The sequence below is a fragment of the Wyeomyia smithii genome, chromosome 2 (genome assembly GCF_029784165.1).
Source record: "Wyeomyia smithii strain HCP4-BCI-WySm-NY-G18 chromosome 2, ASM2978416v1, whole genome shotgun sequence".
Classification (NCBI taxonomy): domain Eukaryota; kingdom Metazoa; phylum Arthropoda; class Insecta; order Diptera; family Culicidae; genus Wyeomyia; species Wyeomyia smithii.
The window spans coordinates 19,811,819-19,834,771 of NC_073695.1; the positions used below are offsets into that span (position 1 = coordinate 19,811,819).

At 39.1% G+C, this 22,953-nt stretch overlaps 1 protein-coding gene across 1 annotated transcript in view; it reads left to right on the top strand.

Annotated features, from left to right (window-relative positions):
- The window catches only part of LOC129726121 (uncharacterized), a 104,818-nt gene that overhangs the window by 65,043 nt on the left and 16,822 nt on the right, over nucleotides 1–22,953 (top strand). The window lies entirely within an intron of this gene.

A 22,953-nucleotide genomic window follows, 5' to 3' on the forward strand; every position in this document is an offset into this window, starting at 1 on the left:
AAGGTGAAACCTCATTGAATCCAAAAATGGCCGACTTCGAGTCACCACTTCGAATTTTCAAAAGCAGAAGACTCGGAAATACTTATTACGTTCCCTATGAAAATTCTATTTTATAATTGCTTCACCACAGCAAATATAAAATAACATAATTTAAAAATAACACAGGGAACGCATTACCTTTTTTCGAGTCTTGTGCTTTCGAAAATTCGAAGTGGTTACTCAAAGTTGGCCATTTTTGGATTCAATTGAATTTCACCTTAAATAATTAAATTATGTTATTTTATTTACTTATTTGCCAACCAAAAATCTTCTCTATTTTGGCCATAGGATTTCGAAATTGGCCACTTGAGGCTCCTATTTTATAACTTGACTTTACCATCTAGATATATTTTATTAGCAGAAAATCTTGTTGTTAAACTAACTAAAGAGCCAGTCAGCATCGATTAATCGAACTAATTAATAAAATTATATTTTTTAATTTTATTTAAATTGAGTAGGATGTTTAATAAGACTGGTATCACATTATTGATCTATATTATTTTTCGTCTGTCGTTGATCTATATCCTTTTCGCTCTTTACTTCGAAAGTGTTTTCAGTAAGTCATCAACAGTACCACGTCACAATCGTTTCGCCCACATTCCCTCACAAGACATCAACCTCCCGTGCATCCAGTTTACATCAGACGAAGTGAGGTTTGCCATCGATAACCTCGACTTAAAAAAAGGACCCGGAACTGATGGCATTCCACCGCTGTTCCTGAAAAAATGCTGTGCAGAACTGTCAGCTCCAATTACATCATTGTTCAACCGATCGCTACGTGAAAGGACGTTCCCGGAAATCTGGAAAACTGCATCTGTCATTCCAATTTACTACCGTGGTGTTTCCATTTTATGTTGTTTGGGCAAAGTCTTTGAGAAACTTGTGCACAACGTGCTGTATACGGCATCAGCACCTCTCATCTCCGACAGCCAGCACGGTTTTAGGAGACATCGGTCAACTACAACAAACTTGATGTGCTATGTTACCACACTATCACGGGAATTGGAAATGAGGAGGCAAATCGATGCGGTGTACGTTGATTTTTCGAGGGCATTCGATACCGTTCCTCACTACCATATCATCGAAAAAATGAAGCATATTGGCTTTCCAGAATGGATTTTGTCATATTTATCCGGCCGCACCTCATATGTTGTAGTCAACTCAGCTCGATCCCGCTCATTTTGTATCACGTCTGGCGTGTCCCAAGGTAGTGTTCTTGGACCGCTGTTATTCAACATCTATGTGAATGATCTGTACCTACTCATATCGTCTTTCACACTCTCTTTCGCCGATGACCTGAAAATATTTCGTGTGGTTGCGTCTACGGATGACCACACTGCCCTTCAGGAAGACATCAACATTTTGCTGATTTGGTGCGATGATAACGAAATGCGTGTCAACGATACTAAAAGCAAAATTATATCATTTACACGCTCTACCAATCCAGTTTATCACCGGTACAGTATAGGAGCTGAAACGCTCCAACGTCTATCTGCGATCTCGGTGTGACGATTGACAAAGAGCTTAACTTCAATGACCATATCGGGATTATGACTGCCAAAGTTTTTTCTGTTTTGGGATTTATTCGTCGTCACGCTTCTGAATTCACGGACATTCTTGCTATTAAGTCACTCTATTGCACGTTGGTCCGCAGCATTCTGGAGTACGCTTCGCCTGTTTGGTCCCGCACTGCCTAGGACAAAACCTCGCAGTTGAACGCGTGCAGAAGAAATTTGTACGGTTTGCTTTACGGTCACTCCCTTGGAGCGACCCAGTGGAGCTCCCTCCTTACCCTGAAAGATGTCAGCTTATATGTTTGGAATCGCTGTCAGTCAGACGTGATAAAGCGCAGCGTCTCTTCGTTTTTGATGTGCTTCAAGAAGTAACTGATTGCCCTGCGTTACTCGAGCTAATGCCGATAAATGTCCCTCCTCGTCGTTTCCGGATCTATACTCTTCTGGCTACCCGCTACCACAGAACCAACTATGGATACAACAATCCCTTGGAGAGATGTATTCGCTTGTTCAAAGATGTGTACGATAAATTCGATTTCAACATGTCTATAAATGTTTTTAAAGACCGCACTAGTAGATTAGTTTAGTTGTTAGAATAATATAGAATAAGTTTACAGTCTGTGCGATATTTTGTCGAAGATGGTGATGTTAAATAAATAAGCTTCCGCTCTTTGCTTTTTTCACACAAAAACTTATTTGTGTTATTTGCTAACATCGGTAGCTCTAGTGCCACTTACTATAGTCACCTGGTTAAGAGTCCGAAGCGTTAGTTTTGGGAAATACAGCTGAGGTTACAGTTACAGCCCGAAAAACTTCGTACATTTCATGTTTTGCATAAACGGTAATACATGCCATGGTTTTGGTAACATATGGCATGGAATTGCATTAATATGTGGCCAGGAATGGATCAGTGAGCGTTATTGGAAGCTAGTGGTAATTCTGATATCGCAGAGAAAAATCATACTATAATGTCTATTTTTTTTATCCATGTGCTGTACTAAGTTATTCCTGAAGCTGGTAACAAAATTTGTTTTAGAAATGGACAAACTTGAACAAAGTTATGCTCTATGAAAAATAGCTAGCTAAATAGCTTGAAAATAACCTAAACCTTAGACTGTATAGTAAACTGGGGAGAGTATAATTAGATCCTTTATTAAAAGTAAAATACGCAAATTTATTTGATAGGAGTAATGCTGTAACATGCTGTTTCACAATTATCAACTTTATTCTATCATGGCCAAAGCAGGTGCTATGGCCAAACCCGGTGCTTCTACCCTAGGTACCCGGGTAACCCCGTTGAGCACGTAAGAGGGGAAAAAATTACCTCCCTAAGTAGCTGAATTGAGAATAATACTGTATTTGGCACAAAATCTCCGCTTTTATTTTGTATTAAGTCGAACTAAGGTCATGAATAAGTCGAATCACGATCAACATGGGTCGAACCAGGATCAGTATTGCGCTTTCGTATAATGATATAATTTTTATCATTATTATTTGCTTATTATTTACTAGACATCTGTCCTTATTCCTGGGGTGCCATAAAAAACTATAAGAGAGGTACGAACCACGATCAATTACCCTACCACATTTACTTAAAACTGTCAACGGATTTAGCTTCTCTTTCATCTCTTCCATTCTTATAGCCCAGTATCTTTTGATGGGCTACAGTTTGGTGGGTGTCACTATTTGTGAACGAAAAAGCATTTTTACATATGAGCAATGGTAGTAAGCAGACGCTAGATCCGGTCAAAACAATGGAGGAGTTGCGTGCTTTCGGTTTGTCTTATATACCACTACTCGTACTCAATTTGATGTAGAATTCGTCGTCCATCATAACGCATCGATCTGCCTAAGTTTTACATGCGTACACTTTTTTTCTGAAAAATTTTTCGGGCATGGGTCCTTGAGGTATCGATGTTTCTTGTAGGTAGGTGTAAGTGTAGGCACTCCTGCACTGCTGCAACCTACTTTACGGTCTTCTGGGAAAAGAATACAGTAAAGTCCTTTTTTACACGTTTTTTTTTTTACACGGTTTTATTTTACACGGTTCTTTTTTGCGACGATTTAACAAATAACGCGATTTTTTTTACGTCGTTTTCTCAAATAACGCGGTTTCATTTTACGCGGTTTTTTTTTGCACGATTTTTCGTCTTCACGTAAAATTGTTACAGTTAGTAACAGTAACGGTAACAGACTATAGTAGGCTGTTTTTACACAGTTTCATTTTTACACGGTTTTATTTTACACGGTTCTTTTTTACGACGTTTTTCCAAATAACGCGGTTTTTTACACGGTTTTTTTGCACGTTACGTAGAATCGTGTAAAAAAACTTTACTGTAAGTTCATCCATATTTCTCTACTATTCTGAACATCGTAGACTTCGCTATGTTGGCTAAATCGCACAAGGATAGCTTTCCGGCACACCGCTTGTGAAGATTTATTCTACGTGTGAACATGCTCATCGGACCAATGTTCTAGAAGTTTGCACTTGTTTTGACATTTATCAGCCGTGTTGCCAAAATGAGCAGTTTGTGTATAACAATTATAATTATACGTTGAGTATTTAGCTTGAACTATTATACACCTGCATTTTATACCATGGACATTCCTTTATACATAACGACAAATTAGAATTGGATTAATATATCAGTAAACAATGCTAAAAATAAACACCGGACAACATTTAAATTAATATGCAACTTACAAGCCGACATCAGTCGAAGCAAATGTACTGGTTTTATTTCTCTGGAGGTATTTCATGTAATGGCACTTCCATGTCTAGTTTATATCAAGTGAAATCTTTAAAAGTGGTGTTCCTCACAACAGTACAAATCGTGAAATTCGATTGAAATTTAAATTTTGTTCGTTCTCAAAAATGAATCTTGCAAATAAAATAGCAGCCTCATATACGTGTTTTATGTTTCATTTTTCGCCATTCGGTCAGAGTGAGTAAGTCTTTCAGAAAGTTCAAATAACTGTAGAACATATTAGCTCAGCTTTAAACAGTTTCGTTAATATATACACGATCAACCACCGCCTGCGTCTAGTAGATTTCTAGCGCTTCTTTCTAGCAAGCTCTCATTCGTGAATGCTCTCTTGGTGTGAGTTTTGCCACTGCAATCTGCTCCGATCGGCGATCAGAGATAGATGTTCAGGCGAACCAGATTTGGGTCACCCCACGTGGGCGGGGTTCCTGGATCGGGTCTTTGACATTTCTGGTTGGTTCGGGGCCAAAAAATTGATGACCGCACACATACGGGCAGTAGAAAGTTTCCCGCTGCTATTTCTCTAATGAATGGATCGGCACTTATTTTCGAACCTCACGATCTTCGTTCAGTTCCTTCTGCTTCGTTCCCTTCTCTCCGTGTTGGAACCTTTACAAATGCGATTGCTGATTTTTTCTGAGGGATCCAATATATTTGTATCTGCATAATCCAACCATCCAGTTCGGTCATACCATTTCCATTCGATTGATGCCACGCCGACCGCTTGCCTGTGTAGAGACAAATTAAGCTCTCAAAACACATCATATCGCTTACCGCTGAACGGTCCATGTTTTGGTCATGAAAGTTGCACACTTGTGCGGGATCAGCTGGAACCGGTTGGCCACGATCGTCGGCTGTAGGTTGCGTACTTCCCTACCTATCTTGTGTGCAGCGCGAGTAAATGAACTGACGAGAAGGGTAAACAACGAAAACAGGTTTCCCCGCTGCTGCTGCTGCTGGGTACCTGGGCAAACTCACGATCTCCATCCACGAACGCCAGTCACATCATGTGCCTTCGAACCAACGATAATAGATTGACAGGTTAGGAGAAAGAAGGAGTTTGATTGTCTTGGTAACGAAAACATAGTAAACAAACCTGATGCTAAAAGCTTCTACGTCACAACGTCGAAAGTTCCATCACAACGCACTGGTAGATAATGATAAAACAGATTTCTTAAAACTACACCATAAAAATAAAATATATAAATAAATCAAGGATCGAAATCAATTTTTATTCTACAAAGTGCCTTGTTTTCTTGCTATTTCCTCGAAACGATTTCGGATGGTCTCAATCATTTTTTCCTGTAATTTATTTTTTCCTGTAATAGTACAACGATTTCGAAAATTACCGTGGTGACTCATCTTAACTATTTTATACTTGTTAATCTTTCCCTCTAGAATATTTTTTTCATGTGTTTTAATCTATTGTTGATACGTGTAGCAACATATTTTTTCGATCCTGTCTTGAAACACTTCGGAGATTGCTTTTTAAATTTTGAAACAAACTTTTTAACATGTTCAACATGACTAAACACAGGTATCTCTGCAATATTGTAAATCCAGTCACAAGATGCGTTCATGCAATTCGATAAATCGAACCATTCTTGCGATGGTTCCACCTGATCACTTCATGAGAAATCTTCCGTATAATTGTCTCTGGATTTCTCAACCAACTATCAATTATTAGCTATTAGTTCCGCCTGTGCTTTACATTTAAATCGCAGACTTCTTACAGACGGATCTCTTTCAGGTAGCGTAAGAATATTTGGAACGGCTGTAATGTTTTTGATAGTAAGACCCGAGTAAATATTAAAAATGATTATTGCCTTACCATGACCGACAAGATACCGGCATTCGAAGCCTTCCGGTTTCCGGTTTCAAGAACTATGCACTCCGTCAACTTCACATAAATGAACGTACTGCAATTTTCAAAACAAACTTTGTGACGTAGAATCCCCGAGCGCCTTGATCGAATTTTATGTTGGGCGTGTACATATAGGAAGCATGCAACATTTCCACCAATACGGCGGCAGGTATCTGCCTAACCTCTGCTCTATTAATATTGCCTTCGAACAACCCAACCCGATGCTTCAAAACAGGGAGGCAGTCCGCGCGAAACATGGCAGCTGCCAGGAAAGTATTATCATAAGGTTTTGTTCCGCTCTGCTGGTGCTTTTAGATTTATTACAAAAATATTTTATACATACAAACATTCTTCCGAGGTACTTCTTTAATGGGAACAAAAATTGTTGGCACTTACTGTTTAATCATGTTCATGATCGACAACTCCTTTCGTACTGCTAATGTCTGGAATTTTGTCTTTTGTAATTTTTTGCTCTACCAAATTGATTTTGCTAGCTTTACCAGCTGCTAGCTTTTTCGAAATTCATAAATTTGCTTTAATACATCAGGATGATCTCATATCGCATCTGCATTCATCTCTTTGAACATTACAAAAACCACATTGTTTGTGACGGCAAATCTCTGAATTGCGACATTCTCAATGGTCCCTTCTGTTTTACATACATAAAAATTCTTCCTTTTATTTCGACATTTCTCTATTACGACGGTCCCTTGAGATGTCGCTATAAAGCGATTCGACTGTACATAAAAGTTGTGCTTAATAAGGAAAACGAACCTTAGCCTTGCAGTCCTTTTAAAAGTTGATTTTTAATTCTTTTTCTTTGTCAGTTTGATGATAATAATAATACGTTGAGAGTTTATAGATAATATTCTTTGATTCGGCAAAAGACTTGCAAACAATTAGAAGGTAAAGACTTTAAAATAGACTCGTTTAGATAACAACATCGAAAAAAATGGGTAAACGAATCAATACCGATTTGGGTAGCACTGAGTTAGTTTTAATATATTTGTCGAGCTTCACCTGATTACCAATCTAAAACTCTAACAGATAGTGGATTCATTTTCCTCCAGCTAATCAAACCGCTATTCGTTGCGTACCTACCTAATTCTGCTAGTGAATTTACAGGCACAACCCTTACACTGCGAGTTGATTTTCTGCAAAACAGACAAACAATCACACACGTGTATGCGCAAACAGCGAAAGTCTTCCGCATTGACGTGTGTGAAACAGAAACTCTATTTATTGTTTCATTGTTTACATGTGTAGCAGAATATAGAAACTTCTGTCCGCATTCGCACTCTCATCATCCGAAATGCGCTGCATTGGCGGCAATTGGCCACCACACCAGGAATGTGCGGCAGACGCGCAATGAAAATGCGCGCTAAAGTGAAAACTGTGTCACTCTCGACTTTTCGCATGACGCGTGTTGTTATTATTGCTATAAACACGCCTGCTTTTCTAACTCGGAATGGGTGAAAAGAATGAAAATTTGTACAGTAAGCGGGAAATAATGCACTGTCTGTCGGTTCCGCGTTTCCGCACACACTATTGTTTTGTTCTACAGCATCGCCAGCATTCGGCCCGTCCGGTCTGTTCTGTTCGGTGGTGAACATTTTGGAAGCACACCCGGGTGGAGTTTTACCTTTACCGGCCGGAATCGCACACTGGATGGCACAGAAATTGGCTATGGTTGCTGGAAATCGCGTACGGGTAGCGTGAAATGAAAGTGAAATTGAGAACAAAATGCCTGCGTGTGCAACCGGTGGGAGAAATTTTTGCACTCCGCACATTACATATGAAACTAGGGTGGGTCCACACGCGTTTTCTTGATTTGAATTATAGGCATTTCGAAATACCACTTGCGAGATAAATTTCTTGTATCCTAAGACTCGAAAAAAAAGTAAGAGTATAAACTCGAGTCCTTCACTGATGATAGAACTGACCAATGATAAGCAGATATGTATTAAATCACCACCATCAGGTAATATTAAATCAAAGCAACTGGGTGTAACGTGAGTTACGCAAAATTTTCTCATCGATTTGCACAGTATTATGAGATAGGATCAATATGCAATAGACAAGGGTTTGTTTAGGAGTCAATGGTCTACTAGCAACTTGAGTCGATTGCGATAAAATTTTGCAGCATCCTAAAGATGGTAATTGATTGTGTAAAAAAATCTTGCAAGAGATTACATGTACCGAAGCAAAAAGTTAATTGCATTTCATTCCAAACCCATTCAATCGAATAACAAGTAGTACAGCTATGCCACTAATAATAGCAGTATAACATTGAAACTCCATTAGTCAGTCCTTACCAAACAGTCAGTACACTTTCCACAAAGAAAGCGTACAGGTAATTTATAGCGAACTATGCGTTTATGAATATTCTGACAGGTCAAACAAATTTTCATGAGCGTTATGATGCATTATTTTCTCATTTTTATAGTTTTTTTTTCTTAATCACAAAATCTCGCATGCTAAGCGAACAGCTTATTACCTGTCAACATTTATATTTTTACGACAGTGAGTTTCCAATTTTTGGCTACATTTTCAAAGGCTGTTAAGCTTTTCGCCCAACTACCTTAGAAATTTATTATATAGCGTACCTCACTCGCGCCACATTCGTTAGTTGACCGGGGTTTTCCACCGCTAATATACCGGCGAAATAATGAAACGCTGAAGGTTATTCCGCCTCATTCACCTTGGCAAGCCTTATGTAGGGCCAGCACGCACTGAGCCGTAATTATGACTGGAGTTTTTTGGCAATAAAGGTCGTGTGAGATAATGATTGCGTTGTGATCAATTACAAATCAATAGTTTTGCTTCGACCTTTCACTGATTAAAATAAACGTTGGCTACACCCAAAATATTATTTTGGAGCAAATTTGTAGAGAACCACACTGAATAAAATAAAATTAACTTCCCTTTGATAATCTCAAGATTATTCATAAACAATCACGTCCAACCGTTCTGTTATTTGAAGTGTAAGTTATCACAGATTGAATTTGGTTTTGTGTGGCACGATTAGCCGCTTAAGGATTTTGTGCTGATAAAATCGGAAAACTGATAGAATGTTCTTCAAATAATTTCCAATATTCATTAACATCATCGATGAATTGTTGAATTGCCGTTCTTTACCATGGCACCAAAAAGTTCCATGGCCCTTAGAGTTTCGATCTCTACTATTAATTCTAAACCATATTTGTTATAGTAAGAGCGAGCGCCATTATTAAAAATTGTATAATTTATCCATGAAAAGCTTCTCCCCGTTATTCGATATGTTTTCCGTCTGATTACACACATTGAATCACACAAACATGGGAACTGTTTGCGCTTAGAAATCTTGCCTTTGTATGGGCAGGTAATGGTTCACCAAAGAAAAGCAAAAAAATACACGCAACACAACCATCTCTCCGTTCGTTGTCCTGATAGTCCACCGCCAAGGACTAGCCCAGCCCAGAAATGGTACAACGCAAATACACAAGAGAAAACACATTGCTACGAGCAGAGACCGTTGCCGTAATAACACAGCCGTTCGAAATTCCAGAGGGTGTACTCAGAAGAGCCACCCGGAGGGTACACGAACCTTCGCTTCTGGCTGCTAGTGGTGACCTTGAACATCACCCAGCCTTTGTCGTTGTCTGTCGCTCGGAAGAAGGATCTCCTTCGTTGCTCATTTATAACTATTAACTATGCGTCCTGCGTGCATGTGCGCCCTTTTTAGGTCAACGATAATAACGGCATGTGTGCCCTCAATGGCACCACGTGTCCTCGTTTTACGAGTGGTGGCTTACTTGCGAGGACGAGTTTGAACCGTTATCAGTTCTTGCAATATCTGGCAAACTCCGTTCTCTAGCATCATCAATCGCGTGCTTCCCCTCTACGGTAATTAAATCAACACGGAAATCTGATATTGTTTCCGGCTTGCAAGTCGTTGACGTTGTTCGAGGCTGACGAACCGGGAAAGGCTCATTCGATACAGTATACCCATCGACGATGGTTCCCATTTTCGGTCTACAAGGAAGAACACGCGACGAGGAAAGATGGCAAGTTCTCCTCTTTCGTCTCCTGTGTATACATATGTGTAGCTGTTTCGATCCAATTTTATGTAACCGGTAAAATATATATTAAAAAGGGTGACATAGGAAGAAAAAGAACCGGATCAATGGAACGCCACTTCGCAGCAGTCGTGACCACGATTATAACTTTCTTATTAAAATGCGGCCATAAAGCACCTCGACCAAAGAACAATGTGTTACGAAAAAAAGGAATCAAATGACTCACTGCTTCATTCCGAACATCTGCCTAAAGTAAAGTGTTCTTTTATATGAGGCAAAACACCCAACAGATGTGATACTCTATAGTATAGAATAATAGATACAGTCAGATAAAATTTCTTTACAATCGCGTGAATTGTTACTATTTTTTCTTTATTTGAGATCAAGAAGTGCACGTTAAAAATAAGGATTCTTTGAGACGGTTGAAATTTCCATTGCAACTATTGAGAATAGGCCAATTTTTGTGATTTGACTAATTTCTGGAAATTATTTCTTAGAACTATTCTTTACACGTGATTAGCTTCGATGGTATCGAAGCTTGATTATAAACATAAAACTAATTGCAACATTTAGAATGCATCAACATAAACTTCCCTGTCCATGTTTTTAAGTGCGAAACAACTCCGCTGCATGATAAGTAAAACAAAACGAATGCTGCAATAAACATAGTCTTTACGTATAACCATGACCTGTGCTAAAATATATTAAAACGCAGTGGCGCCGTTGTTGTTATGACATAATACAGATGCTTGCGCAGATTAGTTTTCTATTATAGACATTTATTGTTGCCTTATACCTCTCGAAGAAGATCTCTGCGCATCGCAACCATGCGCACTGAATTGCATTCGGTTTGTATTCAGACAACAGATGTTCACTAGTGCATAATCATTAGACTCCTGTGATGCAGATCCTATAGAAAGTTAAGATCTTTTTTACGATTTTATACTTTATTACACCATTACCTATCTCTTTATCGCCCCTAACGTTGATCAAAGGTTGTTTGACTAAAACTTTAAACTTGATCTTTTGTTCAAATATACATGAAAAGCAACAATATTTTAATAACTTGCCTTTATTCACTTTACAACACGTGCGATGTTGTGTCCATTTTGTGTAAAATACCGGTGAAACTTTCTATCAATTTTGAAATATGGATAACAAGTGTGTATCCAGAACGAAAATTTTATCGAATATGAAATTATGCGTACCAACCGTACGAATTCTTCCGGTCCGGATTTTGTCCGGATTTTTCAAACTGTGCGAAAAACATACTAGGAAGTAATTTCATTTATACCTACACATAGTTTTATAAGTTATTAAAGACACAACGGTAAATCCCGTAAAGAAAAATGGCAACTCATGAAAAGTGTACATTCAAACAAGAAGATGAAAAGCCTATTGAAGTCTAGAAACAAATCTCGTAGTTTGCACCTCACTCCATCTGTCAAGTTTTGTACAGCCTCCTCGGTGATCTTACTAGTAGCTCTGATCCAGATTCGATAAAAATGTTTGTCATCTCTGACATCCTGCTTCTTTCCGGAAAGCGTGCGCTTCACCAGAGCCCAAAATCTTTCAACTGGGCAAGCTGTGCCATCTTTTTTACTCTGAAATACTCTTCGGTATCAGAAATGGTCGGTGTTAAGTCAGACCGGACCAAGTCGCAAAATTGAAAAAAAAAAAACGAGTTAACGATAGTATTGGATAAAGATTTTCTTAAGCTACATCACACAACAATCAGATTTTGTTTATCTCTAAAAAAGCAGAAATAACAGCATGATTTTTGTCTGCATGACCAATGAAAAGCGATTACACTGTTCAGTCAGAATGGACCAAGTGTTTATTTTCAAGGAGACTGCCTTCGGTCAGCTATTGATAAAAGCGAACGAACGGAAGAATTTTCAAGCGTTTTTCCAGATTTCTTTGTATCAGAGAACTCTTTCACTCACCCCCCATCGGAATCTGTAAAGCTTCACGCACTGCCGTGGTTTTGGATGTGTTTTTGGACCGTTTATTGCTGTCACTAACATGACCTGATATCATGCCTTATAGTGTGCAGACAAAGTGAACCATGTGTTAAGCAGAAAAAAGTTGAAATTATCGGAATTTACAGCATCGGTTTGAAGTCAACATACATGAATTTCAACACTATCAGGCAACTTATCGTAATGCTTCATTGCCCGTTAGTCAAAAAAGTATACTTTACCAGTGAATGAAGAAAATGTACATGGTCCACTCTGATTGAACACGTAAATGAGAAACGTTAGTCATTTGTGTGGATGACACTACATTCCACAATTTCCAAACGTGACAGAAATTCCAGAACCAAAACACGAGGAAACCATCCAGTCCGTCATCAATTCTACAGCAATTTTGGCCAAAGTTGCAGAGAAAGTGGATGAATACGAATAACTTAATTGAGTAAATTAACCATATTTTTGTTCCATTAAAACATTCCGCTCCTACCATTGATTTGTTGAAATAAACACAGTTTAAAGTTTATTCAAACTATTTTCAATAATTGTTGATGTCGCAGAAGCTAACCATGTAGATTAAAAACTTTTTGACTGTTCAACGATCAATGGACTAAAATTATTTGTTCAATTGTTCAGTCATAATGGACCAAGTCATTAATGATTCTTCTTTGATTCAATCAGAGTGAACCAAGTACATTTAATCAGTTACAAACCTGTCCTTTTTGAGCTCACGGCACTCCTTTTTTCAATTGTTACATTGCATGATACAGTTAGAAGGTTACTCCAACATCAAAACTGCGCAAAAATATTGAAAACTTCAAAATTCCCAGAGCAACAAACTTCAAACTCGTTTTTCTTGAAATGATCAAAATGTCACTTGGTCCGGTCTGACTTAACACCGACCAAATGGCCAGAAGCCATTGCAGTGTAAAAAAAAACTGAAAGTTGTTTGAAGTCTTCCATGACGTAGGTTTCATCGTCCAATACAACGCATGAATATTTTATCAAAAAGTAGGAGGTTGTATCCAAGACACGACCGTATAACCGACGTAGAACTACACACAGTATTAAGGGAGAACTCTACTCTGAAAAGTTGAAAAATAATGAATTTTCGTGATAATTGGAACATTGGAGGTGAAGGTGAAGTGTTCGGGTATTTGGGCTATTGATTAAGGTATATTTGAAGATGTATTTTGTGTACCGTGGGTGCAAATATAGGGAGTATTACGCTATTGGCAGTGTTTTTCAACTAGTGGTACGAAAAAAAGTAGTACGGTAAAAAAATTTCAGCCAAATCGGTGCAGTAGATGCTGAGAAAAACGTACCACCAGTTGAAAAACATGGTTTCGAGAGAAACGATGCGTAATACTCACTATATTGGTATCCAACACACGCAAATTATATCTCCAAATATACCTTAATCGATAGGCAAAATACTCGAACACATCACTCTACTCTAAACATCCGAAAAAAATACGGAATTTGTTATTATTCAAACTTCCAATTTAGGGTCCCTCCTTAACAAATGTATGGTTTGGATTGTTTCATTAACGAGTCTTAAAACTTTTCATTGAATAAACTCTGGAAGTCTACTGTACGAGAATAAAACAATACTTTGCACGTTTTGTGCCGTGCTGGAGTACAAAATATATGGCTGTGTGATCTGGAACCTCCACATGGTTAAGAAAATTCCACATCTATCGACCCATTTCAACTGAGCAATATCCCCGTACTGTTTCACATGCTGAGTGACCGCTTTACCTTGAACTAAAACAGCCATAAGGTTAGAAAAGGTTTTATTACTACTGTAGTAAATTTTGCTAGCTTAACATGAATGAGAATAACAGCGAATAAAAATAATGAACATGCAGTGACGCTTTAAATTCGATTTTTTTTTTGCAATTGCAGTGCTATAGGCTTCTAATTCGCATATAAAAAAATACGATGCCAATTAACGAACTGAAAGAAATTGCTGTTGAAATCTGGCGCTCGAGATCTTTCGAGAATACGATTAATCATCGATCATTTGTTTTTTTTTTCGCCTTAAGAAAGGCACAGTTCAAAATCAATAAAGGCACTCTGACAACACGCACTGTGAAAGCTGTTTCCATATTCAGTAAATTAGACGGCCGCGACAGAATTTGATTGTAAGGATCCATCACAGATTACTGGCTTGTGTTTAAAAAAAAAATATTACCCTTAAATTACTAGTTCAAAAGGCATTTTGCTATTCAAAATCGGATATAATGGCAACTTTTGTGCTGCCCCAACAATGGGGGAATAACGGCACTCTGACGACACATGCTGAGAACCGCGCTGCTACTGAGACATGTGATCAACCACCGGGCAAGTAATTTGCTTAATCGTAAATCAGCTACAAAGCAACCCGCTGGCTGATACTGCTGCAATCCGCTCCTGCTACTGTCAACGTTATGGACGGTCCGTCCAGTTTACCTTCCGACTAAAAAATGTTACTGGTTTTACCAGAGAAACTCTTTTATAACCGAAGGTTGCTACGAAATAGGCCACGCCTCATTTCTAAGTTTTACCATTGTCTCATGTTCTTCAGACGAATAATTCCACAATTCGCATTTAGTTTTTGTATCCAGCGGAAAAAGACCGATGGTGCTCTCACACACGCAACGATATTAACCCGTATTGTATTGCGGCTTCAAGCGATTTAGTTTGCTCGCTGTTGCGTGTTGCAACTGAGCAGCTGGAAGACGACGAAATTCTTTTCATGTTGAAAAATTGAATCTACTTCAAATTATTTCTGTAACGTCGAATTAACCACCTTTGTTAAGGCGTAAGGCGTTCTCACAGGGCAGTTTGTTGTTCAAAATCTATTATGCTGATCGCAGCCTTTGAGCTGCCCCAACAGTGGGGGAATAAACTAAATTAATAAAGGACGACTGCGACAAAATTTGATTGCTAGGATGTCGCACAAAATGTTTACTTGTATTGATGCCACAAATTAATAACCTTCAATTCCGTGTTTATTTGCTTTGAAAAAGGCATTTTGCTGATCAAGATCGGTTGCTGATCGCAAACTTTGTGCTGCCCCAACAGTAGGGGAATAAAGACACACGGATAACACGCACTGTAACTTTTTTACATTCATTCAGTAAATCAGACGGCCGCGACAGATTTAAATTGCTAGGATCCAGCACAGAAATTATTAACCTTCAATGACGTGATTATTTGCCTTGAAAAAGGCATTTTGCTGTGTAAAATTTGATTTGCTGATGGCAAGCTTTATGCTGCCCCAACAGTGGGGGAATAACGGCACTCTGATGACACACGCTGCTCCTGAGACATGTGACCAATACTACAGGCCCAACCCGCTGCTACTGTTGGTATCCGCTCCTGCTACGTCTGTCCAGTTCACCTTCCAACTAGAAAATGTAACTGATTTTAGAGTGTCCCTGCTTTTATAGCCGAAGGTTGCTACGAAATAGGCCACCCTCATTTCTAAGTTTTACCATTGTCTCATGTTCTCTAGAGGAATTATTCCCAATTCGCATTTAAGTTTTGTATCCAGCGAAAAAACACTGTTGGTGCTCACACACGCAACGATATTAACCCGCATCGTATTGCGGCTTGTAACGTCAAGCGATTTCGTTTGCTCGCTGTTGCGTGTTGCATCATGTTGCAACTGAGCAGCTGGGAGCCGACGACATTCACGACTTCATATCAGTTCTGCATAGTCGAATTAACTGCCTTTGAAAATGCGTTCTAACAGTGCAGTTTGTTGCTCAAAATCGGTTATGCTGATCGTAGCCTCTGTGCTACCCCAATAATGGGGTTATAACTGAATAAAGTAAAAATTAGACAACTACAACAGTATTTGGTTGCTAGGATCCCGCATAGAATGTTTGATTGTGTTGATGCCAGAAAATTATTATTCTTCAATCATTTGTTTGTTTGGCTTGAAAAAGGCATTTTACTGATCAAGATCGGATATTGACACTGAAAACACGAACTGTAAAAGCTGTTTCACAATCAGTAAATTAGACGGCCGCGACAGATTTGAATTGCTAGGATCCAGCACAGAACGCTTGCTTACGTTGTCAAAAATTAATAACTTTCAATGATTTGTTAATTTGCCTTGAAAAAGGCATTCTGCTGATCAAAATTAGATTTGCTGATGGCAATCTTTATGCTGCCCCAACAGTGGGGGAATAATGGCAGTCTGGTGACACACGCTGAGAAGAATCGCGCTGCTCCTGAGACATGGTGACCAATCCGTTGTTACTGCTAAGCGCTGATATCTGCTGCTGCCAACGTTGTGGATGGTCCAGCCAGTTCTCCTTTCGACTGATGAATGTAGTTGATTTTACCAGAAACTCTTTTATAGCCGAAAGTTGCTACGAAATAGGCCACGCCTTTCTGTTCAGTTTTCCCATTCTGTAATTTTCTTTAGATGAATTATTCCACAATTCGCATTTGAGTTTTGTATCCAGCGAATACACACCTATGGTGCTCTCTACACGCAACGATTTTAACCCGTATCGTGTTACGGCTTGTAATCAAGCAAGCGATTTCGTTTGCTCGCTGTTGCGTGTTGCATCATGTTGCAACTGAGCAGCTGGGAGACGACGAATTACTTTTCATGCAGATTGATTGAATCGATTTCAATTTATTCCTGTAAAGTCGAATTAATCATCTTTGTTGATGCGTTCTAACAGCATAGGGCAGTTTGTTGCTCAAAATCGCAGCTTTTGTGCTGCCCCAACAGTGAATAAAAAAACAAATTTTTTGACCGCGACAGAATTTGATTGCTAGGATCCAGCACAGAATGATTGTGTTATTGCCAAAAATTATTAACTTTCAATTACTTGATTATTTGCTTTGAGAAAGGCATTTTGCTGTTCAAAATCTGTAAAAGCTGTTTTCGCATTCAGTAAATAAGACGGCCGCGACAGATTGTGTTTTCTTGGATTCAGCACAGAATATGCTGTTGCCAAGATAAAGCAAAACTTTATTGCGGGCAGAAGGCCGAAGCCCTTAACTGGCAAATCGAGACGTTTGGTGCTACCGCGCTGCTGCTGTGTGCTGTGATTTGTGTACTGGCGCAACCCGCTACTGCTACTTCCGCAATTCGCTACACTGCAGCTAACTAGTTATACTATTCTGTCGACCTTTTTAGGGAAAGGCAGCGAGCGACCAATCAGAGGACGTAATTTTCGTTTCAACAAGGCTTGACAATTATCAATAGTACAATAGTTCGCAAAATCAATCAACAATTTTCTACATTTGGGGATCAATCGCTGCAAAAATAAAGGAAATCGGTTGGTAACAAACCGATTTATAAGCATTTAAAAAGGGACAATTTTTGTCCCCTTTTCGTTTATAGTTTTCCTATTTATATCCCTATGTGGTAGGCTAAAGAAAAACGTAGCTCTACGTCAAAAATCGCAATACAATTATCGAGCACGTGTTCCGCTTCTTTGATCTCTGAACGAACCCTGATAACATTCCTACTTTTCGAGCCACAGTTCAGATGGAGATGTTCGGATTCCTCTTTGAAATCTTCTTCACCTTCCTGTCCATAGAACGATACACACGATCAACATTTTTGTTACTTTTTGATTTCATTTCAACACTCAAATGTTCCGAAACCCTTTACAACACATCGTGGACTGTAGTTTTAGGCAAATTAAGATTTTTGCGCGATGCGGATTTTCGGTACGGCTGTACAAGATCCGTTCGCGCACGTCATTTTCGTTCGTCGACATTTTGAGCATTGTTCACGAAATGTCAAAACAAATCAAAGTAGGCGAAAGTATAGACCCCTAGCTTTGTTTGGGTGAAAAGGGTCGGTCATAGCTTGATTATTGCAAGAGTTACAATGCAATGGTTTTAAGGTGTCTGGATTATTGCGGATTTCAAGCGGCAGTGTTGCCAGATATGTTTTTTTTGCATTTGAAAAAACAAATTGCATATTTCGAAAATGAGTATATTTTGATTTCATATTTGAAAGTTTCATCGTGTTCCTGAGTAAATTTCACACGAAAAACACTTATCTCCCAGAGCTGTTTCAAACAAATTCAAGTTAGAGCATTTTTAACTCAGCAAATAAAGTTTCTCAGAATTATGCAGCTTGAATTATTTAGTTTTCACTTTCTTGATATACATTGATATACATTTTCATTCTTTTCAATTTCTTTTATTACAATTAATGACATTACAATCAGGGCTCTTAAAAATCATTTTCACTAGCGGAATTCTGTGAAAAATTACAGCCAATCTTTTTCAATTTTCACTTCCAATGAAACACACTAGAATTTCATTCTTGAAACGAGCTGTCATATTCCGATGAAATAATTCACGCGCATCGTTCACGGTCACGAAATAAAATCTCCTGAAAATCCAATCAAATGATACTCACCGTTCCTTTGGTAAATCGAAAACGACGCTATCAATGTGACGCTTGCTGTCGTTATCATAATGAAACGCTAAAATGTCTTTCGTAGCAGTATTTCTCTTATCCATCACTAATCGTGTAATGCTTATGTACAGCACACAAACCGCGTTCTCAACATTACAGTTCACAGAATGAAACTCAGAGAAATAAATTTTCAGAAAATTTGAAACAGTGAATATGAAACGAACACGTTTTCACTGCGCTTGACGGATGAGTTGACTTTCATTACTCTACGAATGATGATAAAACAAAGGAAGAGAGAATGAACATTGCATGAAAGAGAAATATTTCCTCGTGATGGTAGAAAAAACAAGGGGATGATATCATGCTATCTCTTTCTAATGTGAGGGTGAAGAGTTATTCCTGCAACCATTTTAAGTTAGATGGATTTTTTGCTAGACATTTTTCTGATCTGCCAGGGGAACCGCAGACCATTGAGGTGTTGGATACGCGGCAAATATATGAGATTTAACAGCGATAGCATAGTCCTGGAAAAAAACTCTGACGTTTATGGTGGCTTGGTCACTTTCATGCAAAAACGCTGGAATTTTACAGCACTGATGACAATAAAATGATATGTTACTGATACTAGCTAACGAGTTGACATGAAATAAGTGTTAATTTAATTGTTTGATCAATAATTAAATCGTCGATTCCTTAAAATCCCTTTGTTTGCTTCGATTTCTGCCCTGCAGACCCTGGGTGTACGCTGAATGAGTTTTTCGAGCGTTTTTCCTGCGATGTTTTTCCAATACTCACGAGTTAGAAATATTTCCAATACTTACGAAAGTAAAATATCACCATCCAGGAGCCCTTGGTTTTCTGAACAACATTTAAACTGGGTGTTGCAATACTCAGTAGAGCGATTCCAAACTTATGACGGGTAGTGTATAACAAATCAAATCAATTCTTCAAATGCACTGGGTAAAAAAAATCAATAATTCTGCCAATATGTTGTGTGACATTCTAACGTTATTCATGGCAACAAAACATCAATAAATTCCTGATAAAACATAAGTATATTGCTAACCTATCGTACTTCGCTCTAACTTTCGCCCACTGAAGCCCATAAACTGTTCAAAATTCGAGTTCAAATTCCAGCACATTCCGGTTTTTTTAAATATAATCAGCTATTTTCTCATTGTGACGGATATGAGCAGTACCATTTAAAATCAAAATATAGAAAAATACACTTTAATAAATAGCCGCACCTCAAGAGGTGAAAATTGTGGCTTCTAATTGCATATCGATAGTGCCGAACCGGCCGGAACAGCGTAGCTAGCTGACCGGTAAGACGTAGCAAAATGGAAAACACTTTTTGGCTTCGTCGCGTGGCCGTTCGATTTTGTTTACCTTGAAAAGCGTGTAATATCTCGTTTAAAGTAAACGTAAACGAATCAACGGCAAAACGGCAATTTAATTCAATTCTTTTCAATAGCGCTTGTCTCTCGGATTCGGTAGCCCATCCATTCAACCGTGTTATTACACTTCGCGAAAAAGAAACACTTGGAAAAAGCCAGTACACACTAAATTTGCTTCGATTGTTGCAGGGGGATAGACACCTCAATACCTCGGTGGTTTAGTTGATTTTTTTTCAATGGCAGAGTTCAACGAAGGAAAATTCGCGAAAACGTTCTTCAATCGTTTTGATGAATAGACACGCGAGAAAGTCGCAGTTTCGCGTGCAGAACAGTGCTAGCTCGAGGTATTTGTCGATGATGGTATCGCGGCACCCGGGGTTGGCCGGTTTTGTTGTCATCGGACCGTTAAATGTATTGTTTACAGCGCTCCGAAAGCATCTATCAGTGGCTAGCAGCAGGTTGTGGAACGGAGTGCTGCAATGGTTTTCGCGAAAGCAAAAAAAAAAACGCTGAGAACTTTAATCCGCAACTTGTGTTCTCTCAACGCCCCAATGGCAAGAGCTGACCGGAGGCTAAGTATTATGGACACGAAACTGGTTAATAATTCATATCGCGCGCATTCACAAGGAGGTTACTGCGCGGTTGCGTCTTTTGTGTGTCATTTGCGAGCTTCTAAAAATGGGTATCTTTCTGAAACGAGCTGGAGGTCCACTCGTCAAAAACAAAGCATATGCTTTTTGGGCATCTTAAGTGTTTTTCATGGCGACATTGTAAGTGGGATTGGGCCTGCATGGGACAATTTCGAGGAGTACAATAGGCGCCCCAGTATTGGAATTTGATTAGTGCTCCTAACCTAATACCTGTTGATTTTTGGCCGGCGTTGAATGTCCACAATTTGGTGGAGTTCACAGACGATCATGTGTTTACTTTTTTCTACTTTCTTTCCACAAGCACTGTTCTGTGACGTGATTTTTCCATATAAACAAACTGTTGCAATAAAAGGCAGACTATCAAGTAATCGAAGCATGAGCACAAGCTTTCTGAATGCTTACAGTGAATATAATACAAACAGAGGGTTGCATGACCGGAGCGGGTTACGGGTGCGTGCCATAACTCCGACAACATGGTTCGGTCGGATCAATGGCCTGGTCACGTAACATCGTTCACCGAAGGAATGAATACTTTCAGACACCTACTGCTCCCAATGATCAACGAGCCGGGAAATATTTTCCCTTCGTTGAATAAACTTTTCTATCGTCCGAGCCAAGTTGGCAAGGAACGACGAAAAAGTTTAATCGTTGGGTGTTATTTTCTGGGTGAAAAGTATACACCATGGTGCACGTTGCACCTGACATTATAAATAACCTGTTAGCTTAGCATTCCTGCCGAGGTCCGCTGTACACTTGATTCTAATTCCATCGATTTTCTTTTTTCTTCTAGTGCCTCACTCCTAAGCTAAGAACTACTCTTACGTTTCAAGGTAGCTGGCATTCAGAGAATTAGTAGGAAACAACTTTACCACTAGTTTCCGCTCAATGCCGCAGCTCGTATTACTTGGCGAACTATGCTTTGTACGCTTCACGATGGCAGCCGGTGGCGAGGCTAGAGCGAGGCAGTAGCCTCATCAAACCAGAACGGCTGCGGCGTTATCAACTGTTGATAAAGCAATTTTCGAATCGATTTACTGACTTGTGCTGTACGAGGATGGTGTTCATTGTTCCTCAGCAGTAATGTTATAAACTGACTATTGAGCCGACTAAAATGTTGTTAGGGAAATAGGTAAACTGTTTCTTGTAACGTGAAGACAACTTTCAGGATATGGATTATCCACAAGCAAAAAGAATTTTATGAAATATGTTTTGATAAAAAAGCATACAATAATGTACAAGTTTTTGAAGAAACGGCATGAAAAACTCTGAAAACTACTGAACCCACTAGCTACGATTGCGCCCTCGGTTCTTGGTTCTGATTCTGCACCATGCCAAGAACCTGCCAGAAACTCCGACACGTCCCGAAAGAAAACCTGCACTTATCAACTCAGCTATTATGGAAAGCTGAAACCATGCAACCGAACAGATCCGCGTGAGAGAGGGGAGGCGCGTTCAGCCCAGTTCGAGGAACAGTCCTTTCGATGAAACAGCAGTAAAAAGTAACAATCAGCACTGGAGCATCGATCGCTAATTATTTGCGGCTTCGTTTTACGCTGATTTGGTAGTATGTGTACGGCTGGCCACGTAAACGTCTGACTACCGGCTTTACCATGGAGGAATGGGTATTTCCGAAGGGACGGACAGGTTGTAGCTGGTGGTGCTCTGGAGTTTTTTTTTTCGTTTGTACCGAGCTCGATGCTATCCACCTTGTTATGTCGTGGCATAGCAATAGATATATGAACGGTGGGTATGTGGCTGCCCATTTTAAGTTGGAAAAACGTACGCGCCGCGGTTGATTGAACGAACGTCCGGAGTGGTGTGCTCTCTTACTTCGCAGAAAGAGGGAAATTTCCGACTCTGCCTGAGCGATGATGTGATGAAGAGGTTTTTCCGGTCGAGTTCGATCTACGCCTTGCTGGTGCGGTGTTGTTTTGTTTTCTTTTGCTTTATAACCTTTTACCGGTAGCTTGTTGGCACTGATTGATTTCTTGTATTTACAATTTGTAGCTCTCAATATTGATTCGTGTGGTGTGTTTCATGTGGGTCGAATTATATGTGCATGGTTCGGTGTTCAGCTCGAAGGTTTTCTTTTCCTTTCGGCGGAAACAACACAAAATAAACAAGGTAATTACGTAATGTAATTTTCTGGAGTTGGTTTTATATCTAACAATGAAAGGGTCTTTTGTTTTCACAGCAACCATCTGGATCATGTTGGTACAAATTTATTCTCGTAAAACCATTTTGCATGGAATCTGTGTGTAATGAAATATGAAGTTATTTGATCGTTTTTCTTTTAGTTTTG